General features: G+C 39.9%; 1 long non-coding RNA gene across 1 annotated transcript; it reads right to left on the bottom strand.

The window, feature by feature from the left end:
- Nucleotides 1–407: 407 nt before the first annotated feature.
- Nucleotides 408–15,454, bottom strand: LOC138119770 (uncharacterized). Its single transcript, XR_011155612.1, has 3 exons — nucleotides 15,387–15,454; nucleotides 2,083–2,194; nucleotides 408–497 (listed from the first exon to the last, which is right to left on the bottom strand). It is a non-coding gene; the product is annotated as an uncharacterized lncRNA (long non-coding RNA).
- Between the last annotated feature and the right edge of the window lie 3,749 nt (nucleotides 15,455–19,203).

Raw genomic sequence — 19,203 nt, 5'->3', positions numbered from 1 at the left:
TTTTTAAGATGAGCTGGAGGAAAACAAAACACATTCCTGAGCCCAAAGGTAGTTTCCAGCATTTCAGTTGAAATTTTTCCTACAGACACTTCCTTATGACATTTAGGGTCCTTAAATATCTGCATCTTCTATACTAAACAGAGATTTAAGGGTATCTGTATCAGACATCAGCTCTCAGACTGTTGAATGTTGCATTTATTTTTGGATAGGGGAAGTTTTAAATAGAGAAGAACAAGCAGATTATCACATGCTATATATTGAATCCTATAAATGTACCAGATCCTGTTTGTTTGGAGTCTCATTCTTCCTTCCTTCTCTAGGTTTCACATTTTCATGTCCTACAATGTATAGAGAGGTATTTATGGTGCTTTCATATCTCTAGAAAATTCTGTGTTTTCTTCAGAGTTCCCTGTGAACTTTCCATTTCCTTGGTGGAATCAATCTCCCAAGACTTGCCCCTTCCTTGCCTTCCTCTCCTCTTCCCGCAGTACTTCAGACTAAAATAATGATACAGTAAAAAACAAGATCAACAGCTTTCTCTCTAAGATCAGTAGAAATCTCTTTAAGTAGTTTGGAGTTAGAAGCCTTTGTTTCAGTCGCTCTTCATGATAAAATCTATCCTCAGCTTTCCAAATTAATAGAGAGGCTGAATCTTATGCATATGTATTATCTGTTATCTAATTAGGATTATCTAATTGTCCAGAGTGACCCAAATACCTCTCTTAGTTCTATCTGAAAAAAATCTTTAAGATAATTTGTAATAATAATGTAAATCTATTGAAAATCTTAATTATAGACGAGTATCACTTCTTGCAATACGTTGTGAGAGGATAGGTTGACAGATTACTGACAATTAAGATCTTACTTATCAATTCACATTGCTCAGGCAAAGACCCCAGTGTGGGGTTTACACCCTACAGTAAGCTATTTGTCACACAAAACCAGATTACTATCTCAATATTAATCGTTATCACATCCTTTATATTTGCTGATTTATTCCATCATAGTGCAAGATCCTAACATAGAGGCCCACTGAACTTCCCTTTAGGATTTTATTGTTAGGAAAAGTATTGAAATATTTAATAACACCATCAATGTCTTGTCTTGTTCTGCTGCTAAAAATATCCCAGTAACAATGTCTTACTCCTCACTGTAATAAAAGGAAAATTTATGAGCATTTGCTCTAAGTCAGGCAGGAGTTCAGGTAATCATTTCTGGATTAAACCTGAAGGAGCTGTGGTAACAAATGTTTGCTGGTCTATACACGGGACTGGAGGCACACAAAGGTTTTAGATGAGAACATTCAGAATTCCCATCTGCAGTGGCATTTCATGCTGCTTTCTTCTGTTACTTTTATTCCTGTTTTATTTTCCAGCACTAGTGAGTGAATCTATGAGCTGCTCATGACAGTGTAATCAAGGTTCTTCTGAATACTGTTACTGGTCTTTTTAACTACATCAACTTCAAACACAGGCACTCATCCTAGACACGTCATTCGTGTATCACTTAACGAAGGCTTAAAACTATTGACATATAGTCAGAGCTGTTATCAGTGAAGTGTTCAGGAGAACGATTGCTGGGATCCACCAAGGTAACAACATCCCAAGCAGGTAGCAGGTTTGTTTTCTGACAGTCATCTTGTGCCAATGCTTTAGGACTGTTCTGGGACACTGCCAGACAAAAGAATTTAATGGGTTTGCTCTGCTCTGCTAAGAAGCCTGCAAACTAGCTCAATATGCTGGAGGAAGGAACTCAGAAAAGGTTCAGGATTAAAATAATCCTAGGTAGATAAATAAATTCATACCCAGCTATTAAATCCACAAAGTTTCCTGAGGAAAGTCAGCAGGAAAAGAAAGCACATGCCACAGCAACCCATGGGATCATGCACAAAATGCTAAGCTTGTCATTTTCATTTTTATAATTGTAACACCTCAGGTATGATAGAGACTCATAAATATTGATATTTTAAGATCTGGGGGCTTTTTTCCTGGTGTTAAATATATTGTCAAGACAGCTGTTAGTCACTAAGCCGCTAGTCACAGTTCTCCCAAGGGATAAAGCACAGATTCCTAAAATACTCACCACCTTGAGGAAGCAAACAATTGGTTCAAATGGGCAGGTGTTCAAGAACTGCAGTGTGCAGGAACAAACTGCAAGATTTCACTCCAGTGAAAGGACAAAAACACAGTTTAGACTGTAAAAATGACAAGAAAAATAATGGCATGAAAACTAAAAAATACAATTGTATTTCACTGGTGTTCTTCTTCCAATACACACCATCTGAAAAGTAATTTCTGTTTCTTACCTGTGTCCCATAATATTTGCAAAATTTAGTGAGGAAAAGGAAAAACGTACTACTAACTTTCATTATTGACATGCCTATTAAAATACTAGTAGTAAACAAAATGTAAATATAACCTCTTCCCCTAAATTACACTTTATCAGCATAATTTTCAATTTAAGCACGGATCTCAAAAGATTCAGAGCTCATGAAATGAAAGGCAGAATCATTAATTATGTTAAGAATTACCTGGGAGCTCTAGGTCTGTGAGTGTGTGAATTACTGTGGCTCTGTGCATGTTTCTCCCAATGATAAGCAAATAAACTTGTTTGTCAATTAAAAAACACAGAGTAGATATCATCAGCTGCTACTTCCCTTCAAAATTTCTGTTAAAAGTGCTTTTTTTCCTTACTGAGAAATACATAATGTTAGATCATTAACTAAATACAGAAAAACATACATGAACGTTGGAAGTAGTTGGACATGTTACACTTTCAGAAAAAAACGAAGAGAGAAAGTTCAAAATTCCTTGTCAATGACTAAAAAAAATGTGCTTAATTGACAGATCAATAGTAAACATGCTCCTTTAGAATTCAGGAGTATGCTGTTGTACTGGTCGTGACTGGGAAAGATTATTTTCTCCATAGTAGCAGATATGGGGCTGTGTTTTGGACAGGTATGGAAACAGTGTTGATAACACAGGGATGTTTTTGTTATCACTGAGCAGTGTTTGCACAGAGCCAAAGCCTTTTCTGCTTCTCAGACTGTCTGTGGTACCAGCGAGTGGGCTGGGGGTGCACAAGGAGTTGGGAGGGGACACAGCTGGGACAGCTGAGCCCAACTGATCAAAGGGACATTCCAAACCATATGCACTATGCTCAGAATATAAAGCTGGGGAAAAAAAGAAGGAAAGGGGGATGCTCAGAGTGATGCCGTTTGTCTTCCCAAGTTCCATATAATGAAACTCATCCCCTGCTCTCCTGAGGATGGCTGAACAGCTACCTGCCCAGGGTAAACAGTGAACAAATTCCTTGTTTTACTAGTGAGCATGGCTTTTGCTTTTCTTAATAAACTGTCTTTATCCCCTCTCATGAGTTTTCTTCCTTTTACCCTAAATGTCTCTTCCCCAGTGAGTGTCTGGGTGGGGCTCAGCCACCTTCTGGGTTTAAACCATGACAACTACCCTTTAAAACAAGGATACTAAAAATTCAGACCACATGTTAGTCAGTCTGGCAATCTGAGAGCTAGAGAGTTTGATATAGTTAGGGGGTTTCTCTCTCTTTTTTTTTTTTTTTTTAAATCTTTACTAAAGTTTTCTCCAAAGCCCTGTAACCAGAAAAAAGAGCAGTTGAGAGATATGTTTAGAGGACCAAGTGGTTAGTTTTTCAAGAACAGCTGGTGGAAAGGCAAAGTATAAAGAAAGGAAGAAAATGTCAATTTTGTCTACTTTACCAGCCCCTAATGCAGACATACGAAATATTTGGTCTGCCAAGTTCCTCTGGGACTATAGCACTTATTATCCACCTGGAAACTTGAGGAAATACTTGACAATAGTTTGTTTCTATCCTCTTGTGTCATGTCAGATAACACAGGACTCAGAACCACACCACATCTTTTTCTTTCCTGATATTTTGGGTTATGGGAAGGGATAGACAATGGGATAAGGAAAAATTGGAATTCTGACTCAGTTTTTTGATCAGTTTGAGTACTATTAAATGAAGCTTACATTGAAATTTACTGAAGTAAGACTTAAGAAGGTTGTAGCTAACAGTTATATTTCTAGAGAAAACCGTAAAGTTCGTTTTGTTTTGGACAGATATATGCTACAGCAAAACAGAAATTACACCTGTAAAGAGGGAATGGAATGGGATACTGAGTGAACTCTTTGGCTGAAATGATCCCTAACAGATGACAAGTGTGCTGAGATGAAATGAGCGTGAACCAAATGAAGGACTAATAGATAAAAGTGCTGTTATGATCGGTAAAAACTTTCAAGGCTGTTCATCAGCACAAGTTATCCCAGAAAATATCTATATTGAGTTACTATATTTATGTTGGTTACACACACACATAACACACACATACATTAAAATGAACAAGAATGATATGCTGGGTACAAATTTCACTTCTGTGAGGAAGAATAATCACTATAACAAACTAGAAGGAAGCTGTGAGTGTTCTCCTTTGATGTCTTAAATATACAATAGGCAAACTACATCTCCCTGAAGAGTAATCAAACATTGGTCAGCTTTTAATCTGTCAGTTAGCTAAATTAAATGAGGCAAAATTTAATTGATTGTGATTTGACTTGAGTTTCTATCAGAAACTAAACAGCTTTCCTATCTCCTTCATCCTTCTCTTGTTCTGTAGAAAAGTTGATTTGGGACAATTCAAGTCATTATAAAACATTTTGTGTTTTATAAACCCATTTTTATTTTTTCTTCTGTTTTTATTTTGATTAATGGTTTTGTTCTCTTTTAAAATATTTTTTAAATTAAAAGTCTACATATTTTGGTTTTAAATATTAAAAATTAAAAAAAATTATAATATCTGCAGCTATTTTAGCTTTGAAAATTATTTGGTCTCCCTGAATTCTGTTTTTCATCAAAAGTTACTGTCTGTGGAATAGGATCACAGGAGGTCACAGAAGATAATTCAAGAGTCCCTGTGGCCTTACACATGTTCTGATTCTAAGCCCTAAAGTAGGGAATTGAGTAGAAAACATATTCATAAACACAGAGGCCAAAGAATTTTGAAGACTATCAAATCTGACCCTTCAAAGCTGATGAAAAGACCTGTATACTAACAACATCACATTTGTTTTAAAGAGCACTTGCGGCACTTTGATAAGAGCTTGACTCTTTCTAATGAAAATCAGAATTAGAGATGGAATATCTCAACTGAGATAGATGATCCAGGTTGTCTTAGACAGTGCTGATAAGTACCACAAGTTGTGCTGATGGGCTAGTGATTTGCTCTTTTGGGATGCAGCAGTGGAAAAGGAAAACTACCAGAAGTGACTGGGGCAACTGACACAGCTCAGAGAAAAAGTCAATGAATAAGACATTAGATGTCTTTCACTTAGACATTACTGTTCTGAATTACCTCCCAGTAATTGAATCTGATAAAAAAGACATAGAGGTTAAACAAGCACTGTCTGAATTGTTAGAAATTAAGAAGGTAAGAGGCGAGAAAGACTGAAAAACTTCTTGCAAGAAAACCATAAGTAGATTGTAAACTCTGCTTTTATGCTTTGAAATTTCACACCAAAGCTGGCTCCTAGAGACAAGTGTATTGATATGCAAAGAGTAAACTTTGAGCTTGTTTTATTCTTAGCATTCAATGATGACTAATATCATGGAACTAAGCAGTGTTTTCATATCTATAAAAACTGGTGAAAATTCTACTACATTTATGACTGTGCACTCTTTGTGGGGTGAGTTGCACCCATTAATGGTTTGGAATGAATGTGACTAACTTTTAACTTAAATACCATAGAGTGGCAGCCCTTCTCGAGTTTATTAAAGAATCATCAAAATAGGATCTGGAGCTACTGCATGGAGGCTCATGATCTTATCTTTTTCTTTCTTATCCTGAACTTCTGGATGTTTCAAATATCTCACTTTAATATATACCTGCATTCCTATCATGCACTACTGTGATGGAAGTGCTACTGAGTGAGCTGAATGTGTTTATTTGTTCCAGCAAGGAAAAAGCTTTACTTTAATGACATTTCTATACAACTGAGGCAAATGCAGCCAAAGATTATGTTCTGCATTGAGAAACATGGAATGGTTACATGCTGAAGAAGTTTTTTTTACCTACCTGAAGCACTGGTTTACATTCCTGTCTTTGCCCCTTTTTTTTAGGTATCGAGCTTCAATTTTAGGTTTATGAAGTCATATATTTCATATTTTTGGCATCACATATAAAAGAAAGGTAAAATTTGCTTTCTCATGTTTGTTTATATTAAAGCTCTGAGGAGCACTCCCCCCACAAATGTTTATTCAAGTAACTGAATTATAATTGTCACTGTAAACACACATGCTCATAAACAGTAACTACACTTTAGTCCTACTGAGTGGGGTATAAGATATGACCCTCATTAACAGACAGGAGCAAAACAGGATGTTTATGTGTTTAAAGTGTGCAACAGGACATCTACTACTTCTGAAATATCTATATAATCTTTTCTCAGTTCTGTCACAAACACCCAGAAAAGATCATAAAACCCAACATATGTTTATCATATCTGATATATTTATTTACCCTTGATGCACACTTGAAATTTATGAAGGTCATACTTGGAATGGTTTCTTTCTGGCTAAAATGGCTACTGAATGTTCAGTTCAGTGTCCAGAAAAACAGCACTGCTTCATCAAGACAGGCACTTCCTCACAGTGTTCTTACTTGTATATCAAAGTCATTTCTAATCCGTTACACTAGGGCCTAAGAGATCATAGGTTACGCCCACCAGATCATAAAATGTCTTGAAAAGGATTAAAATGATCAATGTTTTTTTAAAATCTTGACATTTTGCTAACCACTAGTTAAAACTTACTCAACTAATTTTTTAAGGTATCTGAAGACCAAGTTAAAAAAAAAGTAATTTCTTTTTCCTACCAAACATTTTCGAAAATATTATCAAATTTTTTTGAAAAATAAATATGTTAGTAAGATTTTAATGCCATTAGAGCTACTGCAATTGCTTATAGCAGACCCAGATGACAAACTGGATTTTTCACTTACTTTTTAAAAAATATTATTTATCTTAAGCTCCACTTTCTTAACCTCACCAAATTTATTTTTTAAAATAAGAAAGACAGTTTGAAACATTACTGATAGTAGAAACATTTACCTACCAGAGGAATACTAATAAAATTTCTTAGTCATTTTATCAAAATACAGGGAACGCAATCTTACAGCCTGTTCTAGAACAACTTCTCCACTATGGCCACTTTTTCTAGAGAGCATGAAAAGTGTATGGCCATTAAACACTCATTGAACAAAACTGCTAAAGGAAAGAAAATGACAGCAGGATTTGAGTAAGATATCAAAATTTGTTGTTTCCTTCTTTTTTTTTTTCTGTAATTCTGTCTCATTGTCTCTCTACATTTTCACTTTTTTTTCCCCATTACCTTTGACTTATTAACTCCCTAAATATCAAACAATAGAATTTAAGAGCCAGAAGCATATACTGTAAGCTTCCCAGGGTTTTCTTTGTCCCACTGCATTAGCAGAATTAATGTATTATCTATCATTCATCCCTTCAAGACTGCATTTTCTCCTGCTTCTGTGTATGAGAAATGAGGCATTTGGGCTTATGATGATTGAAATGTCCCAAGCTGACAGCACAGAATCACTTAAAATGACTGGCTCTTTAACTCTCCTAACAGTGTCAGGTTATCATTATGATTCCAGGGATACTCACCACAGACAAACTTTGGTACTTGGTATTAAGCCATAAGCCTTTATGCTTTCATGTAAGTCTCCTGCAATTATTTGGGATGCAGTGTTAAATATGAAAATCTGCATCCATATTTAATATTTTTAGAAGGCGTAAATCTGGTTACTTGAGTTGTGCTAGTTAAACCATTTAAAGTAGACAGATTGTAGTTGTCAGGTAAAGAATAAGAGGAACTAGGGAAGAGACCCTAGGGAAGAGTTGGCTCAGGGATATAAGGCTTTCACTAGTTGGTCACTATCCAGAAGCTAAGAGGGGAAAAATATGTGGAGCTAGTGAAGGAGGGGGGTAGGGGAGGGGGAAAGCGGGGGAGAGGAAGGAGCACAATACAAATAAAAATAGTAAAAATAAGGAACACAGTTTCTGTTCTGGTTTTTCAAGAGTCACTTCAATCAGAACTGTGGTTTGCTTTTCTGTCTCTTTTATGCCACTACTAAACTAAAAATTAAAGTTCCCTTCCTTTGTGAAATTTAAGCCCCACCTTTTCCCTGCCCACTCCCCAGCCTCCCATTAGAACCCTGATACTGCTATCATTTAAGATAGCTGGACTTTAGGAAAAGTCTCCTACTCATTTGAAGAATTTACACACCTTTATGCCTTACACCTCTTAATTTCCTCTGCTTCTTATCTAACACTAAAACTGTTCCTTGCCTTTATTCCCAAGAGTTTCATGGGGATACATAACCTAGTTCTTCCCATTTAATTGAACATTAGGCCTTATTATCACTTACTATCATTGCTGTGGTGCCTCATATACTTCTACAAATTCGTATTAAATTAAGAAAATAGTATCTGTTAAGTCTGACTACCTTTCTCTTGTTCCATCCCAAAAAAGCCACATATTTGTCTTTATGTGTGTTTTCTTAATGGGGAATACTAAGGTTGATGAGAAAGAAAAGCTGACTTCACATTAAAATTGAGTTAAAACCTGATAACTCAGCCTGCCGCTGGCACTAAAGAAAGAGGACTGCTTCTGCAGGCTGGCTCTCTGTGAAATTGCTGCCTGCCTCGTACACAAATCCAGACCCTGCCACATGCCTGTTGACAGCTTATTCTAAAACAGCAATTCAAAAATGACGATCAGCAAGAGGCAGCCTCTTAATTGCCATTAGAATGATCGGAGCATCCTCCTCCCAAATGACTTGGAAAGAAATATTTGATGGCAATAAATACAAGATAATGCACACCATTATATTGAATCATAATTGCACACACTCAGAGGGGGCAAGAGCAGGGTGCTCCTTGAAGGAAGGCAAACTTGGATCTGATGGCAACCACAGTGGCAGTGCTCCCACAGCACCAGAGCCAGGCCAGCAGAGCCTGGCAGGGACTGCACTGGTTCAGCAAGCACCAAGCAAAGGCAAAATAACAAGCCAAATCCAGGATCAAACCAGGAAATACAGACACTTCAGCCACAGGGCAGGAAGCCCACTTACAACACAGCCAGGGCAGGAATATGAGTAGGGAGGGATGGGCTTTTTCTCAGAGACAGCCACTGAAATCACCCAGCAGCACTGGAACACCAAGTGCTTTCTCATGCAGGGTGGAATTCAACTGCAGAAAACACTGTCACCAGATCTAATACAGGACAAAGGAACATGTATGTTCAGAGCAGGTTTAGGTGAATTAATGTATTTTAAGTCTACCAGTAGCTATTATAATTGTGACAGTTGGATCAACTGAATTCCCAAATTGTTGGTTGCTGAACTGTAATACTGGAGTGAAGATCTCTCTACCTACTCTTTCTGAAAACATTTACTAGTCACTGTTAGGAAAATGATGCCTTGGTTTGGTGCTACGTTTTCTTATAACAGTCTTTGCATTCTTTCAACAGAAATAATTTATGTCATAAACAAAATGTCAATAATATGAAAAAGCTGATTACAAAATGAAGACATGGACAAGGACCAGAATATGTATCAACAATTAAGTCAAGAAAGCAGAAGATGAAAAAAACAAAAGAAAGAAAAAATCAATTTAAAAACTATCTACCAAATCCTCAAAAACTGTTTAAGAAACCTAGACAAGTAATCTCTGTGCAAGAGGATTAAGGAGGGCTTATGCTAAAAATCACAGAATCACTAGGTTGGAAGAGACCTTCAAGATCACCAAGTCCAACTCATGCCCTAACACCTCATAAACCACGGCACTGAGTGCCACATCCAATCTTTTTTAAACACATCCAGGGATGGTGACTCCACCACCTCCCTGGGCAGACAGATTCCAGAACTTTATCACTCTTTCAGTAAAAAAACTTTTTCCTAACATCCAACCTAAATTTCCCTTGGTACAGCTTGAGACTGTGTCCTCTTGCTCTGTCAGTTGTTGCCTGGAAAAAGAGAACAGCTCCCATCTAACTACAACCACCTTTCAGGTAGTTGTAGAGAGTGATAAGGTCACCTCCGAGTCTTCTTTTCCCCCGGCTAAACAACCCCAGCTCCCTCAGCCTTCTTCATAGGGCTTGTGTTCCAGATCCTTCACCATGCTTGTTGCCCTTCTCTGGACATGCTTCAGCATTTCAACATCCTTCCTAAACTGAGGGGCCCAGAACTGGACACAGTACTCAGGGTGTGGCCTAACCAGTGCCGAATACAGGGGAAGAATGACTTCCGTGGTCCTGCTGGCCACACTATTCCTGATACAGGCCAGGTGCCACTGGCCTTCTTGGCACACTGCTGGCTCATGTTCAGGTGGCTGATGACCAGTACCCCCAGGTCCCTTTCTGCCTGGGTACAGTCCAGCCACACTGTCCCCAGCCTGTAGCACTGCAGGGGTTTATTGTGGCCAAAATGCAATACCTGGAACTTGGACTTGTTAGACTTCATCTTATTGGACTCTGCCCATCATCTATCCAACCATTCCAAGTCTCTCTGCAGAGCCCTCCTACCTTCCATCAGATCGACACACATTCCTATCTTAGTGTAATCTGCAAATTTACTAATAGGAGACTCAATACCCTCATCCATGTCATCAATACAAATAATAAACAAAACTGGCCCCAGCACAGATCCCTGAGGAACACCACCAGTGACTGGCTGCCAACTGGATGCAGCACCGTTCACCAGCACTCTCTGGGCCTGACCATCCAGCCAGTTCTTAACCCAGCAAAGAGTGCACCTGTCCAAGCTGTGGGCTGCCAGCTTTTCCAGGAGTATGCTGTGGGAGACAGTGTCAAAGGCCTTGCTGAAGTCCAAATAGACAACATCCACAGCCTTTCCTGCATCCATCAGGCGGGTGACCTGGTCATAAAAGATCATGTTGGTCAAACACGACCTACCCCTCCTAAACCCATGCTGGCTGGGTGTGATCCCCCAGCCATCCTGCAGGTGCTGTGTGATGGCACTCAAAATAAACTGTTCTGTTACCTTACCAGGTACCGAGGTCAGACTGACTGGTTTATAATTTCCAGGACCCTCCTTCCTGCCCTTCTTGTGAATGGGTGTTGCATTGGCCAGCTTCCAGTCATCTGGAACCTCACCAGTGAGCCAGAACTGTTGGTAAACGATAGAGAGTAGCTGTGCAAGCTCATCTGCCAGCTCCCTCATCACCCTGGGATGGATCCCATCTGGTCCCATAGATTTATGAACATCCAAACAGCTCAGCAGTTCTCTGACTGCTTCCACCTGGATAACAGAGGGACCATCCTGTTCCCTGACACCATGTACCAGCCCAGGAGGACAGTTGTCCTGAGGACAAACCGTCTTTCCAATAAAGACTGAGGCAAAGAAGGTGTTAAACACCTCTGCCTTCTCCCCATCTGTGGTCACTAAATTCCCTCCTGCATCCAATAGAGAACAGAGGTTGTTCTTACCCTTCCTTTTGCCATTAACATATTTTTAAAAACATTTTTTATTATCCTTCACATTAGTTGCCAAATTAAGCTCTAACTGAGCTTTGACCTCTCTATTATTTTTCCTACATGCCCTAACAACCCCCTTAAATATTTCCTGAGATATCTGACCCTCCTTCCAAAGATGATACATCCTCTTTTTCTTCCTTAGTTCTTTCATAAGCTCCTTGCCCATCCAGGCTGGACATTTGCCTCGTTGACTCATCTTTCAGCACACAGGGACAATCTGTTCCCGTGCCCTCAAGATCTATGTTTTGAAGCACGCCCATCCTGCCTGGACTCCTTTGTTTTTAAGGGCTGCTTCCCAAGGAACTCTCCAAATAAGTCTCCTGAATAGGCCAAAGTCTGCCCTCCAGAAGTCTAGTGTGATAGTTTTATTGATGCCCCTCCTTGTTTCAGCAAATATTGAAAACTCTATAATTTCATGATCACTATGCCCCAGATGGCATTCAACCACCACATCTCCCACCCGCCCATCTCTATTTGCAAACAGCAGGTCTAGCGTAGTCCCTCCCCTGGTGGGTTCACTCACCAGTGACAAGAATTTGTCCTCCACACACTCTAAGAACCTCCTGGACTGCCTCTCTCTGCTGTGTTAAGTTCCCAGAAGATATCTGGCAGGTTAAAGTCACCTACAAGAGCAAGAGCTAGTGATCCTGAAACATCCTCCAGCTGTTTGTAGAATAAGTTATCCACCTCTTCTTCCTGGTTGGATGGTCGATAACAGACTCCCAGCAGGATGTCAGCCTTGTTGGCCTTCCCCCTGATTCTTACCCATGGGCATTCAACTTCATTGTCATTAGTTTCAATTTCCATGGCATCAAAAGCCTCGCTAATATAAAGGGCCACACCTCCACCTCTTCTCGCTCTGCTGTCTCTTCTGAAGAGCTTGCAGCCATCCACTGCAGTGCTCCAGTTATGTGAGTCATCCCACCACATTTCTGTGGCGGCAACTACATCGTAGCTTTGCTGCTGTAGCAAGGCTTCCAGCTCTTCTGGTTTGTTATCCATGCTGCATGCATTAGTGTACACGCACTTCAGTCAGGTGCTGATTTCACCCCTGACTCTGGCTTACCACCCTTGGGCTTGTTTCTGGAGAGCCCAGTTGCATCTTCTTCCCCCTTCAAACCTAGTTTAAAGTCCTCTCAATGAGTTCTGCCAGTTGATGTGCTAAAATCCTTTTGCCCTTAACAGATAGATGGAGCCTGTCTGGCTCCAACAGGCCAAGTGCCGTGAAAATTGCCCCATGATCAAAGAACTCAAAATTCTACCAATGACACCTATCCTTGAGCCACTTGTTGATAATGTGGGCTCTCCTGTTCCTTTCATCATTTGTCCCTGCCACTGAAGGGACTGAGCAAAACACCATCTGTGCTCTTGCCCTATCAGCCACTCGACCCAGTGCCCTGAAGTCCCTTTTAATTGCCCTGGTGTTCTTTTCAATCTCGTCACTGCCACCCTGGACTATCAACAATGGGTAATAATCAGAGGGCTGAATCAGGGAGTTTCTTGGTAATATCCTGTACCCAGGCCCCAGGGAGGCAATAGACCTCCCTGTGGGATGGGTCTGGTCGACACACAGGGTCCTCTATTCCCCTCAGAAGAGAGTCACCTACCACAACTACTCTTCTTTTCTTTATAGTGCTGGAGGTAGTGATCCGTCCGACAGATGAAGTAGAACTGGGAGGCTCACTGGGCAGATTATTTTCTTCTATGTCATCTGGCTGGCCCTCTGGATCCAGGGCCTCATACCTTCTGAAGTGGCACCTGGGTAGGTGATGGGGGTCAGGAGGAATTTTTATCACCTCCCCAAGTAGGAATCCATTTCCACTCCCCTTCATCCACAAGGTGTCCTCCTATTGCCTGATGGTAGGAGGCATGGGAGTCCTCTGATTCCTGGCGGGCTTCTCTCAAGGATGGAAGGGTGAAACTTCACCAGTCTATTTCTCTTTCACTTTCTCTAATGTTCCTTAGTCTTCCTATTTCCTGCTTAAGCTTGGCCACTAGAGAAAGGATATCGTTCACCTGTTCACACCTCAGGCAGGCATCTTTTACAACATCCCCTGGTACTACTGACAGTCTCAAACACTCCTCACAGGATGGGGTCTGGACACATGTGTCCTTCTTGGAGGGTTCTGTTTGGCTAGGTGCATTTTTACTAGCTGTAGCTTTTGATCGTGTAAAGACCATTGCTGAAAAAAACCCAACCAACCAAATCTCAACACAAAAACAAACTAAAAACCCCACTAGCAGGAGGATGCTGCAACCCTGCCTGCTTGCCCTGCCCGTGCAAACTGCCACGCAAACTGCAAATTGGTGAGGATAAACTAAAAAGATGATAAGAACATTTCCTGGACAGTCTGGACAGAACAAAATCTAAGGTTAAACTTAAGTACTCATAGAAAAGCCCCAAGCTTCATTAATTAGCGGTGAACTTCCACCAAATAGGAAACAAAAAATGTATGCAGGAAACTTCATGGCCAAGGCAAAATATCAGGCAGAATATGACTGGAGAATCTTAAAGAAATGACGAAGCATCTTTAATAATGCCTTGAAAACGAAAAACTGTCAACCTTAAATTGTCACAGTGTCACAGAAGCAAGATGAGCCAAAATGTATTGAGCAGCTCAGCAGAACATTAATGTCACTCTCAGGGAATATTCACAGTAGATTGATATTATAGCAAAGGAAATCTAAGAGAAAAAAGAAGGTACAAAAATAGTGCACAGGTGCCAGAGAAAGGACATTATATACTGACCATGTTTTAAGAGTCCTAGGAAGGTTCATTGAAGTGCAAAATGGTAATCATTATCAACCTGTATGATTCTGAAAAATCTTGCTACTTTTGCAGAAAATGCACGGAGGAGAATGGTTGGCTGTGGAACATGAATGAAGTAAATTACTCTGGTGGGTTAACCTTGGCTAGCAGATAAATATCCACCCAGCCAGTCACTTCTTTTACCCCTCTGTGGAATGTGGGCAGACATAAAGACAGGGAGATCACATAACCAAATACCATTGCAGACAAAGTCGGCTTGCCTTGTGGAAAAATAACTTAATATATTGCCACTAAAAATAAATATTCCATTATGCATTTGGGTAGTGTGGAACTACCATCTCCTTGCCACCTGCACGTATACAGCAAGAAAGCAAGTCTATGTTAAACCAGCATATTTTGTCCACTCTCAACCCAAAAACAATGTATTATTTATTGACAGGAATAAAAAGCAAAATGTGCAACTATTCTTACTTGTTGACTTCATTGAGAGAACAAGACTTGAAGGAAATAGTGTGTAAAACCTTGGACCAGGAGTCAGAACTGTAAAGACCTAGATATTGAAGGCTTAGTATAAACTTTCTTCCAGTTTCTGCACTTCTAGAAAGCACAAATGGCAGCTCTAAGGAGACAGAACTATAGTTTTGAATATTGCAACCATTTGCTTTGTGATCAATGAAACGTTTTAACAAATTTTCTGCAAATAAACACTAGGCATTTTGTTCTCAACAGAACAGCATAATGACAGAAAATAATCCAAAGGCAGAAAGAAGAAAGAATCAGTAGAGTATCTCTTATGAACAAACTACATAGCATTTGGACTGTAGAAATTCTTCAGACAAACCCGCATGCTTTCTACTAAATATCTATAAAAAACAAAAAATTGATAGAACAGGTAATAAAACTGGAAACATAAAAGATGCAGGAACATATCCACTGCTAATTTTCTATTATGGAAATGACAGATAAAATTATTTGGAAATGTACAAAGAATGGGAGCGTAAGTAGTCCTTACCTGTCCAAATGCTGTAACTGTGAACCACCAGAGAGTGGTAAGGATTAGAAAGGAGTGCTGAGGATCACCTGGCACAGCACTCTGCTCAGGAACAGCCACCTGGAGCCAATCTCCCAGCCTATCTCCAGATGGCTTTTGAACGTCTCCAAGTATGGAGACTCTACCACCTCTCTCACTGACCTCAAAGATAGAAAGTGAGATAGAAAGTTAGGAGTCAGATATCAAATAGTAAGATAGCATAAACATTTGAAGGAGTAATTTATTTCTTTTAAAAACCTGTACTTATTTTTTGTTTCATAGAATTCAAGAAAAAAAAAGAAAATAGAGAATTACAATATTAAGGTTAAATTTTTAATTATTTAAAAATCATATCATGTTATAATTAAAATATTTGTGTGTCTAGCTATATGGAGGGAATACAAGACCTTGAATTTAGCTATTACCTCTCCAACTACAGTTCAGAAGCATGATAGAATCTCACTGACTGTAAGAATTTTTTACATAGTAAAAAAATCATTCTTTTAAAAAACTTGAAATAATTTATGGAGATTTAATATATTTTTAGATCAAATAGAAGAGGAAACAAAATCAACAGACTTCAAAGATGAAGTTTTTAATCCTTTATTTTTAAAACATTGTCATTGAATTCAAAGAACATTATAATTATAAGGTAGGTTTGTAATTAAATGGGGAAAATACTGAATATATCTGTAGATATAAAAGAGAGCAAGCTGCCAATAGCAAAGTACAAAATGCATTTCCTTAAATCTTCTTCAGTTTCTTTTTGTCTCCTAGAGATACACATTCTAGTTAACCTAAAGTTATTATTTCTCTACTTTTATGACATGCCTGTGGCACTGTGCAAGGTGATCAGGCAAATGCAGGTGCTCAGGGAAAGTTATGGGTGCTTTAGATCTTCCACTAATAGCATCAAACACACCATTTTTATGTGTTCTATATTACATGATACAGTTCTTGTCACAGAGCTGAGGGGGAAATAATGGAATATTGGTGAAGAGGATTGTAAACATGCTTGAGTGACTTGCAGCCAGGGTGCTGAAAAACACACAGATCATACAAATTGTTGTTTGGCCTTGTCTGCAGAATAAGTAGAAAATCTCTGTTTAGATAACATGTGATAGACTTGGAGGCATCCCATGGAACATGCTTCAGATTTCTGCCCTGCTGTGGGAAAGATAAAAGCACAGTGGTAAATCTCATCTGCAGGAATCCTTGACACACAGGTGAAAACAGCAGGTTCGCTCATCCTCCAGCATGGGCTGAGCTCTGTGGTGTCTGTGTGAGTGTGCCACTGCCCAGGTACTGCTTCAGGGATGCCCTGCTTAGCAAGGCAATGAAAGTAAATTTATTCTTGACATTTCATCTGTGCTTGTGCCTGCATCCTGCCTGGTCCTGCTAACACAGAGACACCTAGCTTTTATACAGAATCATAGATTCATTAAGGTTGGAAAACACCTCCAAGTTGACCAATCATCACCTTGTTAACTGGACCATGAGACTGAGTGCCACATTCAGCCATTTCTTGAATGCTTCCACGGATGGTGAACTCCACCACCTCCCTGGGCAGCCTTTCAGTGCTTGACAACCCTTTCCATTAAGAAATTCTTCTTGATGTCCAATCTGAATCTCCCCTGGTGCAACTTGAGGCCATTTACTTTTGTCCTATTGTTTATTGCCAGGGAGAAGAGCCTGACCCCCACCTGGCTACAGCCTCCTTTCAGGGAGCTGTAGAGATTGATAAGGTCCCTCCTGAGCCTCCTGTTCTCCAGACTAAAAAATGCCAGCTGCTCCTCATCAGACATGTGCTCCAGACCCTACTCCAGCTTTGTTACCCTTCTCTGGACGTGCTCCAGCACCTCCATGTATATTCTTGTAGCGAGGTGCCCAGAACTGGACACAGGATTAGAAGTATGGCTTCACCAGTACCAAGTACAGGGGGACAATCACTGCCCTAGTCAAACACCACTAGGCAATACCCCACACAAAGCTTTTATTTTTTACATTGGGAATTCCTGTCTGCTTAGGATATTCTGAAATTTTATAGTCCTTATATAACCCTGAGGAGAATAAACACAGGGATACCTACAGAAGTGAAATACCACTTAAATTAAGGAGACACGCAGTTAGAATTTTTGTGTTCTTACATTAAGTGAACGCTATCTTTGCTTAACCAAATAACCAGCTCCTTCAAACGATAAAGTAACCAGCTCCTTCACGCTTCATTAACTCTGAGTCCTCTTTGCTAAGTCATATCTTGCCAGTAAAGAGTATTGTAGTTTTAATAGGAAGGGTATCAATGTCTTCTCAATTTATTAAAAATGCTTTAGAGTCTCAATGGATTAAACCATACTTTATGCAGAAAAAAAACCAGTAATTCTTTACTTTAGTATCAAATCAACACTGCAGATTTGCGTTCCCAAAAGGTGATGAGAAACTTGCAAAGATTGCAGAAAAAGCTTAAATCTCTAAGGAGTTCAAAATTGAGTTGAGTGAAAATAAATGGATTCCCACCCATGGAATAAATTACATTAAATTCTACTGGCATGTATGATGTGTGAAATCCCACCTTTTAGATATACCTGCATGCACATAAAGAAGCCATCAACTAGTGCAAGGATCCTGAGCAAGAAAATGGCCTCTTGATGGCATGACTGGCCCAGAAAACTGATCTGTTGCCCAATGTAGCAAAAAGGCCTATCTTTTCTAGACATAAAAGATGGCAAATCTCTTTTTAAATCTAACCTGCATATTGCCAAGACCATCTTTATTTAAGTACAAGGAACAGCAAACTGTATTTGAATATGCAAGTTCCCTGGGGCAAGGAAAACTTTTGTGTGAAATTTATTTTCATAGGTATAAGAGCCTAATAGTAAGAGAAAGGCTCCAAAAACTGCTTCGTCATTATGACTGCTCAACACCTGAAAGTCTTCAAAAGTGCTTTTTCATTATGACTACTCTAAACCTGAAAAACTCCAAAAATGCCTTGTCATTTTGTCTGCTTATCATACGGGCGGTTTGGACCATAAAAAGGAAGGCGAAACCGCAGCAAGTCGAATGGAAAAGCGAGGGGCAGAGTCCCTGACCTTTGCCTTCCCCCCCACCACCACCACCATCGCCTGCTGCGAGACACTGAGGCCTCCTGGAGCTGACGCTGCCCACCTGAGGAGAACCCTCCGATCCTGCACCCCTGGAGCGGAACCACGAGTGAGTTGTGGAACCCCTGCGCTGCTCCTGCGTGCCGTGCTGAGAGCACCGCGAGTGGAGCGAGGTTCGGCTGCAGCGACCGGGCACCGCGCCTGCAGCTCGGAGGACGGGCGGCCGCATTCCAGCAAACTGCTCCCGAGATCGGAGAAGGCAGGTAAGATGCTTCAAACGACAGAAGAAAAAAGGGCAAAAACTGCTTCGCTCCCCCCACCCCATCTCGGCAGCACTAAAGGTAGCACAGTGTGGTGGTGACCTATCCTATGCTTTTCTTTGTAAGTAACCTTGGCTTTTTCTAACTTTCCTCTACTTTTCTCTTTCCTTCTCTTTGCCTCTTTTACTATTAAATAAAATACATAATTTTTTGGCATCAACATTTAATCTCGTTTGGTTTTAATCTCGTTTCTGGGAATATTTTGGACCTTCTAAGTTCTTTCTGGTTTATGCACAGAGACTTAGCTTGCTTTGTTTTTCTGGGTTTAAACCAGATCGTAACAATAGGATATCCTCCAGCCAGAAGCTAAGCCTTGTGGGCCCTGGTATGATTTAAAGAGAATCTCCTACAGTGTTCCAGCGGCTTGCAACTGCAAAATGA

This window comes from Aphelocoma coerulescens, chromosome 1, assembly GCF_041296385.1.
Source record: "Aphelocoma coerulescens isolate FSJ_1873_10779 chromosome 1, UR_Acoe_1.0, whole genome shotgun sequence".
Classification (NCBI taxonomy): Eukaryota; Metazoa; Chordata; class Aves; order Passeriformes; family Corvidae; genus Aphelocoma; species Aphelocoma coerulescens.
Note: the sequence above shows the minus strand (reverse complement) of the source record. Positions and strands in the feature narration are given on the sequence as shown.